Here is a 14,064-nt window from a genome sequence, read left to right as displayed (position 1 = left end):
GTGCACTGCAAATAGTAGTGTTTGATACTGTTTTCTGTACACACTGAATATTGGTGTCTAGTTATGATCTGTGTACAGTAAATGTCTGTGTAAGGTGTTCTCTGTGTGCGCCATCTGAATTTTAACATATGCTATTGTTTTTCAGGCTGTCACTATTGGTCTCTTACACTGCTTCTCTGCGTACTTTGAATATTGATGTCTGATTGTGTTCTTTGTGTGCCTTGTTGATATCAGAGTCCAATACTGTTCTGTGTGCATTGTGAATAGTGATGTATGATATTACTCTTTGCATTGCGATTATTGGTGTCTGGGTTTCTTGTTTGCAACTCAAATAATGGTTTATCATATGGTCTCTTTCCCCTGTGAATATTGATGTTTGCTCTTGATGTGTGCACGCTGAATAGTAAGATCTGCCCCCGTTTCTGTGTACACTTTTAATATTTATGTCTATTTGGCTCTCTGTGAACACTGAGAATGTTGGTGCCTAATACTTTTCTGTACACTGAATATGGATGGGTAATTTCGCATTTACTGCACTGTGAAGTTTGGTGCGTCATACTGTTTCTTTATGTATTGGGAAAATTGATTTATGATCTGGCGTAAACTGAAAAATATTGTAGTTTGATAGCAGTGCACTAGCGCAGGGTACAAACAAATGAGACGTCAGGCTGCTAAAAACATCAGAAGCACAGGCCAACGAACAGACAGGGAGTGTGGTTGAACCAAAGACATTTCCCTGACTCGATCTGCCAGGACAGGGATATCACGGAAGCTTCCCTTGAACACAGAAACAGCCCCTTCCCAGGCTTTATCCTGCTTGTTTTTAGGTCTCGTCTAGCGTGGCTGCGTGCATGCTCAGTTCGCTCGGCGAGATTTTGTTTTGAAGGAGAATCAGTAGAGGGCTTTAAGCCCCGCCCCTCTTTTCCATTGGCTGGCATCACCGTTTATGCAAAACGGTGGCCAGCCATAGGAAAAGAGATTTGTGACGTATACTTTTGGCTTTTGCAGACAGCCCACTTGGACGGGCTTGACTGCTTTCCTCCCGTCGCAAAAGGTTTCTTATCTTTGATGGGGCCACGTGTTCAAAACACATGTCCCTATAAAGACAAGAGATTCTCTTTCACTTTCGGGACCGCGTTGTTTTTTTTAAGTTGTGTGTACCTGTGTCTGCCCCCCTCCCAAGGTTGAGACTCTGCTCCGTGTGCGATGGAGACAAGGGGGTGGGGGAGGCAGCAAGTACAAGCCGAGATCTTGCTGAGACAATCGCTGGAACTGCAGAGCATGCAGCAGCGCGGGCGACCATGCTGTCGGATCTGAAAGGGACGTGGGGGCAAATCATTTAATCTCACTGCTTATCAAAAATAAATATGAATTTGTCCTTGTGTAACGTAACCAGAGCTCATGTAAAGCGCTCCAATACCTTCGGGTCGAGTTTGCGCTATATAAATTTGGAGAACTACAAGCCCGCTTTCATTTTAACATTGCGGGTTTAATGGTGACAGCTTGTTTTGTGTCTGGGAAGCTTGCGCCGCTGCTACTGCCTGTACTATGCCTGCTCAGTGTCTCTGGGACGCTTGCACCGCTTGGCATGTGCTCTGCTCTGTGTGTTTGTTGTGGGGTTGGTGATACTGGTGATGGCCTTTACACTGCAGACCATGGGGGAGGGTGGTGTGAGGTGTGTCCGTGTCGATCCCTTCACGTGCCCTCCGGCCTCCATTGCCTGCCCATGGCCCCAGTCATCAGCTGGAAGATGCCCCCCTAGGGAATGCGCCTCGAAGTGGTCATGTACTCGCGACCGAGGGTGCTTGTGACCTCTTGTCCGAATTAAGGCGCTTTGTGGCCTGGCAGACATTAATGCTGCGAAACAGCAGAGCCTTATCTCCCAGGCTGACACTGCAGTGTTCCCTTCATTAAAGTGGGGAGGGAGGGAGCCAGTCCCTGCATGACCCGGGCCCCCAGGGTCAGAGGCTGCCCCTTGAGCTTAGACGCCCCTCCCCCCCAGGTCACACAGCACAGCTCTGTGATGTCGCAGACTTTCGCGGCTACCCATGTCCGCCCCGGACCCGTAGAAGGTCTGTGGAGAGCTGGAAGCGCTTCGAGGCAGCACCAGGGGAAATGTGCTCTATACAAACAAGGGCGCTGCTGTAACATCATGACGGGGTCAGGGGACAGGCTGCAGTATATTACACGTAATCTTTGTGGGTGGCTGGGGGCAGGACAGAAGGAGCGCCCCCTGCTGCACCCTCCATCCCGAGAGGGACACCAAACAACTATATAGGACTACATTTCCCAGAACACACTGGTAGAGTACATTAAAGCATGGAGCGGCGACATAGTGTCAAGGTGACTTCACACTATCCACCTGGAGGGCGGAGAGCAAAAAAGGGAGAGTGCGCCCCTGCGCTGCACTACAACTTCCAGAATGCACTGGTTTGTTCCATGAAAGGCTGGGGCTCGAGCTGCACACAGAACTCCTGGAAGGCAGCCATTCTACCCCTACAGCCATCTCCACCACTGCCTCCGGGATCCTTACAGACCCAAGTCCGCTGCCTGTGAGTGTATCACGGAGAGGATGTGGTCCGACGGCCTGAGCTGCCGACCTTGGAGCTGGTGAAACCATGGTTCGAGCCTTGGGGTCGACTCTTCATCCGGTGACTCTGGGCAAATCATTTAATCTCCCTGTTTCTACCCAAAAAAATAAAATAAGATAATGATTGTGTCCTTGTGTAAGGTAACCGGAGCTCATGTAAAGCGGGTCGAGTTTGCGCTACATAAACTGCAAAATTAAAAACTGGCTGAACAACGCCAACAATTTCATGCTCTGTAAGTATGTAATATATAGTTGTACAACCCTAATCTCTTTTTATAATGTAATCTTGAGTGAACTTTCAACGTGTACACATGCAACTAACCACTAAATTTAGAGTTTTTCTGTTTCTAAATTTTATGTAACTCATGCCCTCAGAAGGCCTTATGTAATTTAATTGTTTTTTTGTAAAGCGCTACGACACCTTTGGGTAAAGTTGGCTCTAGATAAAAATGGCATTAAATAAATAACAAGCATTAAAAATGCAATAGGTCTCGCCTTTCATTAAGTTAAAGCCATTTTCTTTGCTATACAATACCATTAGCAAAGCAAATGGCTTTAACTTAATCAAAGGCGAGACCTATTGCATTTTCAATGCTTTTTCTGCTTATTATAGCAAGTCAGTGATGTCTTTGCAACACAGAAGGCAGCAGGGGTACCTGGTCGGCTTATCCATTTGGTAGAGCGCGCATCAGCGTTCAGTTACGAGATCGGGTGACCAAATGTTGCAGATCAAAAGAAAACAAGCTTACGGGGGTAGGGGTAGTGCACAGAACAGACCAGGCGCCCTCCAAACACTTTGTAAAGTAGTAAACTGTAGCATGGAGAGCGTAACTCCAGTAGAAGGAACCCCTGTAGTGGACTGGTGGGTCTCTGACGTAGATGCCCCTCCCTCTTGTTCCCCACACCAGGACAATTCGGGCCACGACTCGCTGAATAGCTGGCCAGATGACTACGCTGGAAAAGGAGACGGCTCCTTTAACTGGGAGACTGTGCTGGACGAAGCCACACCCCGGACTGACGTCTTCACCACCGGATTGGTGAAAACCCAGGAAGCAGAAGGGACGGCGTGTGACATGACCGGACCAAGACCGGAGGAGGGAGAGCAGTTCGTGTGGAAGCCGAAAGACGTATCAGAGAACCGAGAAGACGTTTCCAAAAGAACAGAGGCGGGCGAAGGAGAAAGGATCCAGCCGGTGTCCGGGCCAGAAGAAAAAGGAAAGACAGGAGGCCAACGTCAACGCGAGCCGCCCAGCCACACTCACCAGGGAGTGTGGCTCCACCAGGTACGGCAGCGCGTTACTGGGTGGTTTGGGAGGCAGGGAGATACCGCCTAACACGCGTAGAACTTGCTTCTTAGGACGCTTGCTAGTTTGTTTAGATAGCTGTACCGGCAGAGTGCACTAGTTGTATTCGTGGCATGAAACACGGTGATCCCAGCACACCCCGGGTATTCCCCATGGGAAAACTTTATTAAGGTCCTTTCCTAACCTCAGTCCTCATTTCTTTTACTTTTCACGCATGAACTTCGGTGGAGTAACCGAGGAAGAGCTGGACACTGATAAAGAGAGCAGCCCTCCCCACACTAAGCCAGGAGGAAGAGGAGTCAACCCTGCAATACTTGCGAGAGAAAGAACTTCCCAAAGGAGAAAGAAAACCTTTATTAAAATAAAGCCCTATATACCACGCTCCAGTCTCCCTGCCCCTCATTCTCCCCCATCACCCCCGCTACATAAACAAATAGGGATGGTAAGTGCTTACAACAAGTAGCACATGGCATAGCAAATAGAGTTGCCGACTTGGTCCTGGGGACCGGAGTTAGAACCTCGGCGTTGGCTCTATAAAAAATATGCAGATGGCATTAAATAAATGTAACAAATATAATTATGCAATAGTCGAACCTGTACAGTTATAGGATCAAGTGAAAATGTTGCCGGCCGAACTCAGGGGTCTAATGAGCAGGAAACAAAGATGGAGGGGGAAGTACATGGAACGGGCGCCTTTCAAAACGCCTCTTATGATGAGCAGGAAACAAATGCTGTGTGTGTTATATGGGAAGCAAAAAGCGTGCCTGCAACAGTAGGTAGGAAAATCTCATTTAAGAAAATAGTGCCAAAGACTGTAAATAAAGCATTTTGAGTAACAACAGATGTAAAAGGGCCAGTCCTCATGGGAGGTAATGACCAGTGGTAGAAGTGGGAGGGATTGGCAGGGCAGGGCGTGCCCCTACTTCTTTAATTTAATAGATTCCGTTCCACTACTTTTAAAAAATGTTAAACATGCGTTCCAGGACGGCAGGAATAGTCAAGGACTGCAGAGGAGGCTCGGTGTTCGTGGAAGTTAAGGGATGGGCGGGTGGGAAGAAAAGGACTGTCTTATCCTTCTTGCCCAGAGAAGACAAAGAGCGTCTCCATTTCTGCTCTGCCGCTGCTGGGAAATGGATCCAAAAAAACATAAGTACTTTTGCTGGAAATGCCTTTTTCAGACATTTTTCTATTCCAAAGTGCAGCCTTCGGAGAGAAATAAAAGGTTCAAAATGTGAAAAACAACTAAAGAAAGAAATAAAGATAGAGTGGTCCAAAGTGGACAGATTGATTTTATTCACACCCAGACACATTGGTGCCCCTTTACAGAGTTTGCTAGTGAAGCGCTACTTTTGGGTTCTCTTATTTCAACAACATTGTTTTCCCTGGGTGGGGAAGTGCACCATTCTTGGAGGTACTGTGTAATACATGTTTGATGGGTGGATTGGAAAACAAAATTGTGCACTGTGGCTCGGTCTTCAGGGATATGGTCTTTTTAAACTATACTGCTTATGTTTTGTAAGGATATAAGCAATAGGAATTGAAACAGTTCCCTTCTGGGGCCTGTAATCCTGTCCTTAACCTTTTTCTACAAAAGCACTCACTGATTTCTGAAGGAGTGTAAAAGCGTTAAAGTAACCCTGTTCTGCTTACATTTCACACTTTACTAAATCTTGCATTACCTTGAGTGTTAGCTTTTTTCAGGATGTTACTTTTTTTTTTTTTATAGGCAGCATATTACTCATGTCTAGTGCGTAATTTGAATTGAGTCGTATCCAGGTGTTTATTGCAGGGCACAATTGGGTTGCAGCTGAAGGCAGTGCGAGTTTCTCTCAGTGGGGCACTATGGTGTTTAGTGGGGGAGAGGATGTGGCCCTATGGTCAGAGCTGCCGAATTTGGAACTGGGAAACCAGGTTCAGCGTTCATGACCAGTCCACTCTCCTGAGGGAACACATTCCCATGCTAGACTGTTGAAGGCCCTGCAAGACCTTAGAAGCCCTTGTGTCTTAGCACCAGAGGGTGTCAAGTGTGGACTAATCTTGAAGGCCTGTCCACCACAATTCATGCAGAAGTTCACCTCCAGTCTTGCAGGCAAGCATATGAAGCAGCACCCCCTAGAGCGAAAGTGACTATGCTACTGAAGTCACAGGGTGGCTCTAGGGCGGTGTGATCGCACAGGGCGCGGACCTCGGGTGGAGGCATCATGTTTGCAAGTGAATTAAGTTTCTAAAAGCACTTGCTGCCTCCTTCATGGCCTCAAACAATTTTCGGCAACAATAAAAATGTCCTGATAACTTAGAATTATTTGCTCTTTCTGGCCACACTTCTGACTCCGCCCACTGACCCTATCCGCTGGTTATTCCTGCCCTCTGATTCTCCGCCCACAGTTACCCAACTTGTTTCCCCCCACTTCCATCACTGGTAACAACAGGAGAGAGGAAGGTACTAAGGAGGGACTACTAAGCTTATACACGAATCAAAAGCCAACATTTACAAAGGCCAGTAATAGGATCCATTTGAAACAAGCACTGGCGTTGCCAATAGGTCTCGCATTAGGAAAGTGTGAGCTATTGGTATTGTAAATGACAATTATTTTTTAATATGTGTTGGCATTTAAAATATATAAATTAATAGCATTGTTATTTACAAAGCCAATAGCTTAAACTTTCCTAATGCGAGTCCTATTGGCTATGGGAATGCTTGTTGTTAGCCAGCAAGGACAGTGCTGTTGTGGTGCTGAGTGATGCTGTTATGGTGCTCAGTGATGTGGTGGTGTATTAAAGTGATGTGGTGGAGTCCCAGAGTGATGTGGTGGAGTCCCAGAGTGATGTGGTGGTGTCCCAGAGTGATGTGGTGGTGTACATCAGTGATGTGGTGGTGTCCCTGAGTGCTGTGTTGGTGTCCCTGAGGGCTATGGTGGTGTCCCTGAGGGCTATGGTGGTGTCCCTGAGGGCTATGGTGGTGTCCCTGAGGGCTATGGTGGTGTCCCTGAGGGCTGTGGTGGTGTCCCTGAGGGCTGTGGTGGAGTCCCTGAGGGCTGTGGTGGAGTCCCTGAGGGCTGTGGTGGAGTCCCTGAGTGGTGTGGTGGAGTCCCTGAGTGGTGTGGTGGTGTCCCTGAGTGGTGTGGTGGTGTCCCTGTGTAGTGTGGTGGTGTCCCTGAGGGATGATGTGGTGGTGTCCCTGAGGGATGATGTGGTGGTGTCCCTGAGTGATGTGGTGGTGTCCCTGAGTGATGTGGTGGTGTCCCTGAGTGATGTGGTGGTGTCCCTGAGTGATGTGGTGGTGTCCCTGAGTGATGTGGTGGTGTCCCTGAGTGATGTGGTGGTGTCCCTGAGTGATGTGGTGGTGTCCCTGAGTGATGTGGTGGTGTCCCTGAGTGATGTGGTGGTGTCCCTGAGTGATGTGGTGGTGTCCCTGAGTGGTGTGGTGGTGTCCCTGAGTGGTGTGGTGGTGTCCCTGAGTGGTGTGGTGGTGTCCCTGAGTGGTGTGGTGGTGTCCCTGAGTGGTGTGGTGGTGTCCCTGAGGGATGGTGTGGTGGTGTCCCCGAGTGGTGTGGTGGTGTCCCCGAGTGATGTGGTGGTGTCCCTGAGTGATGTGGTGGTGTCCCTGAGTGATGTGGTGGTGTCCCTGAGTGATGTGGTGGTGTCCCTGAGTGATGTGGTGGTGTCCCTGAGTGATGTGGTGGTGTCCCTGAGTGATGTGGTGGTGTCCCTGAGTGATGTGGTGGTGTCCCTGAGTGATGTGGTGGTGTCCCTGAGTGATGTGGTGGTGTCCCTGAGTGATGTGGTGGTGTCCCTGAGTGGTGTGGTGGTGTCCCTGAGTGGTGTGGTGGTGTCCCTGAGTGGTGTGGTGATGTCCCTGAGTGGTGTGGTGGTGTCCCTGAGTGGTGTGGTGGTGTCCCTGAGTGGTGTGGTGGTGTCCCTGAGTGGTGTGGTGGTGTCCCTGAGTGGTGTGGTGATGTCCCTGAGTGGTGTGGTGATGTCCCTGAGTGGTGTGGTGATGTCCCTGAGTGGTGTGGTGATGTCCCTGAGTGGTGTGGTGATGTCCCTGAGTGGTGTGGTGATGTCCCTGAGTGGTGTGGTGGTGTTGCTGAGTGATGTGGTGGTGTCCCTGAGTGATGTGGTGGTGTCCCTTAATATTTAACACAGAAACTGTGTTAAATATTAAGTGTGGGCCGGACTAGTGCTTTAATTACGATGTAATACTTGCTGTTTGACAGCTGAGTTTACTGGACTTAATATGTATTGTTAGTGTTGCTGGGGCTGTTATTAAATTGTTCCATGTAATATTAGCAGAGATCCTATTAACAGCATGGGCATAGTTCACACTGACGATTTACATGTATGCATTAGTGGTGCTGCAGGCGCAGTGACACTAAGACGCATAGGGGCAAGGGGCCTGGCCAACAGTATTTTAAGTAAAGCTAATATTTTAATTTACATCTTTTCTTGGTGATGTATTTTACGGCTTTTGACAGAGTTTCCTGGGTCTGTTCTCTTTGTAAAATATAGGCAAAGATGACATTTTTATTTATCTTGACGACTACAAAGTAATAGCATTTTCCGTGCATTTAAACGTATGCGAAGGGGGATTTGTGTTTTTACCCCTTACTTCAGCAGTGACTTCTATTTTTTTCCGGAGCTTAGCTTCCTGCTGTTAGTTGATTTGCATCTCACAGATGCTGCCAGGCAACAGATTACAATCTTTATGACGCAGCTTAAAGCACTAAAGTATCCTGTTATTGTTTCGTTTCCAACTGGTAAAAGAAAACATGTGATGTTTCACACTCTTGCAGACTTTCGGTCTGTGTTTTTTGTCTGAACCGCATGGGGCACTTGGAAACAACAAACCAGTGCTTGTTTTTGGTATCCCTATCACGTCGGGGGGAAATCATCGGAGAGACTGTATACTCACGTATGCTGATGGCAAGCAATTCAGGAGTAGGAAATATCTCCGTGCATGAGGAAAGCGTGTCGTCAAGGAGCACAGACCCATTTCAAGCGCATTGTACACTCGGGTTCTGTGGGGATAATCACAAGCAAAGACCTCAGATAAGGAGCTATCCGGCAGAAGGGGGTGGGGGGGGGGGGGGGGGGGGGGGCGACGGTTCTCGTAATCCCTGGGTTTTGAAACCTGAAATATATTCGGCCGTAGTCTCATAGTCATATTATCGGATAGTCCTAAAATGGAGCACGGGGTCTGAACTATGCCAACCTGAAGCAGTCATGACCATAGTTTCATGTCATTACATTTAGAGCAAACAATTATAATTGAGGTTTTATGCCTTGCCGCAATCTAATTACCTCAATGGTTTAGCGCCACCCACACCAGGCAATCGGATTTGTAGAATCAGCGAAAGGATTCGGTATTAATTCAGGAGGCTGTAAATACAAAAAAATATATATCCAAATAGCAAATAACCGAGACTAGTATGACGGTTAGGGGATCTAAAGTCGGGGGACCAGGTGTCTTCGGAGGTTAGGGTGACGAAAAACAAACACCACGAGTGAAGGGAAATCAGGTCATATAAAACTCCTCTCACGAGGTTAAAGGTGAAAACTAATGCGAACAAACGGCTACACCCATGCACTGACGGTGAGAGTGCAAACGGGGCAGAACAGATCCAGGGTTGAATAAAAATAAAAAAATAAAGTGCAGGAGTATAGAAAGAAAGATACTGAGTGAAGCTCTAGGAGAACATACCCGGCCGGGTGTCCGCACAGCCAAGCGCAGACGAGGGAGTCCTAACAGTTTCAGATTCATTTAAAGGTCTCGAAATAGCTCTGCAACATATCAGCGCATCAACCAGATAATAAGGTAAGAGGGTGGTCGCAAACAAAATCTGGAATGGATTCTGCATACAGGATCCGGAACGGATCGAAAAACACAGAACTCGCTAAGGATGGAGAGGCAGGAAAGCTCTCCCGTCTTGACGACACTGGATTTCAGTGCCAAGCGAACGCCATGTAAAAGCCAACCGGAGTCCAGAATCAGGCCGCATAGGTGCATCCGATAGAGTCAACGCCTCAACAAACAAGGACATATATTTGGTATGGATACATTTTGTTGAAATAAGCCCTAGCAATCAAGAGGTTAAATTTGCTTACATCTTTGATCTAGAATCCAGGCACAGTAAGAACCAGCCTTCTTGACAATACCGTCTTCGAATCTGTCGGCCATTTTGAAAATGTGAACCGAATGTGTTTGTGAGAACCGAATACTCTGAGCTTTCCAAGTGTTTGTGAAAATGTATTCCTAACTAGCTAAAAGCGTCAGAATATGTGCATGGTTATTACGATCTGAGCTATTTTGCCTCTATATTCCAATGTGATTGTCATATCGAAAATAGTATAGCTCAGCTGCTCGTGAAAACTTAAAGCTCATTTTGAAATGGGTTCTCACGAGCTGCAGTTAAAAATATGATGTCATTTGTTTTTAATTGGGTATTTTTAACGTGTTTCTATAAGGAGCCCTCGGTGGAAAAAAAGTGGTGAAGTCCGTTTTGTATGTTTACAGATGAGCGCTCCGTAATGTTGTGTGCAGCTGTCCCGGCATCCCCTTTGACTGGTGATGGCTGAATCATAGAGTGATGTTAGAGCGGAAACCCGGGCCCCCTGAATCAGAGTTGTTTTAGGATCCACAGTGTTCCGGTCAGACCTAGGCTCTCTCTCTTGAACATGGCGGCAGTGAAACAGCATCAATCGCTGCTTGAAGAACCTCCGCACCTCAATGGAGAGTTGGAACTAGAGGACAAGGATGAGGCAGATACCAGACGGCAAGGCTGTGATTGCGTGGAGAGAGAGGGGAGGTGCTGGTGTGGGAGGGGGGAGGAGTGCTGCTAGGGCAAGGCTGTGATTGCGTGGAGAGAGAGGGGAGGTGCTGGTGTGGGAGGGGGGAGGTGCTGGTGTGGGAGGAGTGCTGCTAGGGAAAGGCTGTGATTGCGTGGAGAGAGAGGGGAGGTGCTGGTGTGGGAGGGGGGAGTTGCTGGTGTGGGAGGAGTGCTGCTAGGGGAGGAGAAGCCCTGGCCGTGAATGCTCGTGCATGTTTGCTCACGTGATGCATGTGAACTGAAAGAAAACCGCGGCTGAAAGCCCTTAGTTTGAAGAGAAAATAGCCGACTTGAATTCTCCCCATTTCCCATTCCTGCGGAATGGTAAAGGCGAGACCTAAAAATGGGCAGAGTTTGAAGTACATACCTGAATGCAGCTGGTCTCACAAAGACAGCGCAGGCGCTGCCTAGTCTAGACCTAAAAACATACTGGAGGAGCTACGCAAATAGAAACTCGAAAACTTAAGAGCTCTGTACCACAACAAGGTTTGTTCACCAACATCAAGATAAATTCTCAATGAACAAGCCTCCAATCGCGGGTACATTATGCTGTATCTAAAACCAACGTGCTTAATAAGCAGGGCTTTAAGTGGGCCGGGTCTCAAGGGGTCTGTGCACCGGCAGTTTTTTTCAGGGGACCTCGAAACGGGTCTCTATCGGGCTCTGTTTTGAGCCCTGGCACAGGCGGTCTGTTTTCTTTCCAGACTGCAGTGACAGCAGGTTGCGTTCACTGCAGTCCGGAAAAAAGTGCCAGGGCGTAAAACAGCCAGATAGAGACCCGATTCGAGACAGCAGGCACATCGATGTGCGCTGCCCACACTGCCCACTTCTCACTAGTGGAGAAGTTACGGCATGACTTCATGTCAGGTGAGTTGTGGGGAAGGTAAATCCGTTAAAGAGTCAATTTCTTTCTGGATTTCCCTTCTCTCTCTGAAACGCAAGAGCAACAACATTGTGCTGGGACACCAGGGCTTTAATTAGAAGCTTTTTCAATATTATATGCAACAAGCCATAGTTGCAGCCTATTTATCTTATGCAACTAATAACCATTGATAAAGCCAATAGTCCTTACTTGTTGTAGGTTTGATGTTACTTGTTGTATCACATATCTAGATGCAATGACAGAAACAGCAAAATACAAGTAGGGCAGCACACTATGCTAAACAAAGATTTTGGACGTAAATGTTTTAAAGTCACGCCCCTAATTACGCTGGCCACACCCCTTTGTGAGACCCCCAGTTTTTTCATACCACTTAAAGGCCTGTTAATAAGTCAAAAGTTAAGTAACTAAGCATAACAAAGCTGCACTGTGGAGTGTGGACCGATGCACTTTTAGCAAGTCCCATATAAATACGTGTTCCCTGCTGGTATTTTCAAACTCAAACGTATAATGCTAAAAAAAATAAACTGCAAAACACAGAATGCAAACATGCGGCAGACTAACTATAATTTAGCTTTCAATGTGCACTGTGCCTGCCACTGATGGACTGGCATCACTTTAGTGATGCTCCTACAACTCATGACTCTTCTACAAAGTTGCTGTGGGGCTTACGTTCATTAGGGGGGCTGGGAAAACTCATGTGAACATCTTCCTGATTTTCTCAGTACCCCAGGGAACTACTAGACGTAACAAAAAAAAAGCGTTTTACTTACCTCCTAGTCTCCCTCTTCTAACCCGGTAACTTCAATCGCGGACCGGTGCCTGCCGGAATTTAATTCAGGCCCAGCCCACTCTCGACTCCGCCCAGCTGGCGACACGCCCTCCATGCCAGCTTTGCCCTGGGGCTGCCTCAGGCTCGCCTATATCTACATCTTTGGCTCTTGGGGGAAACCGGGCTCGCCGTCCGCCGGCGTGAGGACCGGGAACTAGGTTTTAGCCTGCAGTAGCTACACTGCCTAGCTGCCTTCTTGTCTTTTCCCGGGCCTGCTGCTCCCACTGACAGGCGCACAGAGGCCAGTCCATGCGAGAGTCAGACTAGGACCCCACACTGCGTGGCGGATCCGTTCCACGTGTACCAATGCAGGAAACAGAATGGTCAAATCTGAAAATGGGCGGGATTAGCACGCAGCCAGTCTTGGTTCCTTGTTTTTATTTATTTATGTATTTATTTATGCATTTTTATATAGCGCGGACTTTACCCGAAGGCGTCAGAGCGCTTCACATTAGGAACAGAAATGAAACACAATGAGAAACATTACAGAAGAGCAGATTACTAAAACATACGTTACTTACATAAGGTAATAGTGACAATTGTGAGCAAACAAAAAACATGAGGTAGTAAAAATTGTGAGCAACCAAAAATACATGAGGTAGTAAAGGTAATAATGACAATTGTGAGCAAACAAAATACTTGAGGTAGTAAAAATTGTGAGCAACCAAAAGTACATGAGGTAGTAAAGGTAATAGTGACAATTGTGAGAAAACAAAATACTTGAGGTAGTAAAAATTGTGAACAACCAAAAATACATGAGGTAGTCAAAAGTGCACAAGAGGAAAAGTGACAAGTGTGCAGTTATAAGAGAAAACAGAGTATAATTTGAGGTATAATACTGCAATAAGTGCTAGGCACAAGAACAGGCGTTACGTAGGCAAGGTGGCACTTGTGCAAGTATCAAAGGTAAAAACATGTGAGAGGTAGCAACCCTGTGTTACAAGGGCAAAGTGTTGTGTGCATGTTACAAAAGGGCACCGAACACAAGTACATGGAGAATACTGCAAAAAGGCAGACACTCCCACCACAGGAAAACACTGGGAAGGCACTCCCATGGTCATGGAAAGTAGAAAATATCAGTAGTGGGAAGTCTTCCTCCGAATAGCAAGAGGACGTGAATTACTTTTGGAGGTGTCTCTGGAGGAGGAGAACTTTGAGGTCCCTTTTGAAGGCCTGGGAGGAGGCGATGGTCCGGAGCTCAAGCGGAAACGAGTGCCAGATTCTCACTGCGTTGCCTGAAAAGGATTAGGCCATTGTTCTTTCCTTCTTGAAAGTGGGAGGTTCAAGCAGTAGATTCTCGGCATTGCGTGAAGGTCTAGAGCCTCCAGAGAGTTTCAGTTTATTCACCAGGTAGCGGGGAGAGGAGGAGTGCAAGGCTTTGTGGGTGATACAAGAGGTCTTGTAGATAGCTCTAGCCTCGAAGGGAAACCAGCGGAGGGTGGATAACAACGGTGTGATGTGATCGCTTCTTTTGGCCCCATAGATGAAACGAGCTGCTGAATGGAAGACAGACTTAAGTGGGGACAGGTGAGATTTGGGGAGGCCAGTAAGAAGAGAATTGCAGTAGTCTAGTCTGGAGAGGACCAGCGATTGCACCAGGGTTATAAGGTCCTGCTCCGGGAAGAAGCGAC

At 47.5% G+C, this 14,064-nt stretch overlaps 1 protein-coding gene across 1 annotated transcript in view; it reads right to left on the bottom strand.

The window, feature by feature from the left end:
• Positions 1-12,501, bottom strand: part of CNPY2 (canopy FGF signaling regulator 2) — a 98,500-nt gene extending 85,999 nt beyond the window's left edge. The window contains exon 1 of the mRNA XM_086963818.1: positions 12,375-12,501. The gene's annotated coding sequence lies outside the window, so the exon portion shown is untranslated. The remainder of the gene's footprint in view (positions 1-12,374) is intronic.
• Positions 12,502-14,064: the final 1,563 nt, after the last annotated feature.

This window comes from Lissotriton vulgaris, chromosome 1_1 (assembly GCF_964263255.1).
Source record: "Lissotriton vulgaris chromosome 1_1, aLisVul1.2, whole genome shotgun sequence".
In the NCBI taxonomy this organism is placed as follows: domain Eukaryota; kingdom Metazoa; phylum Chordata; class Amphibia; order Caudata; family Salamandridae; genus Lissotriton; species Lissotriton vulgaris.
Note: the sequence above shows the minus strand (reverse complement) of the source record. Positions and strands in the feature narration are given on the sequence as shown.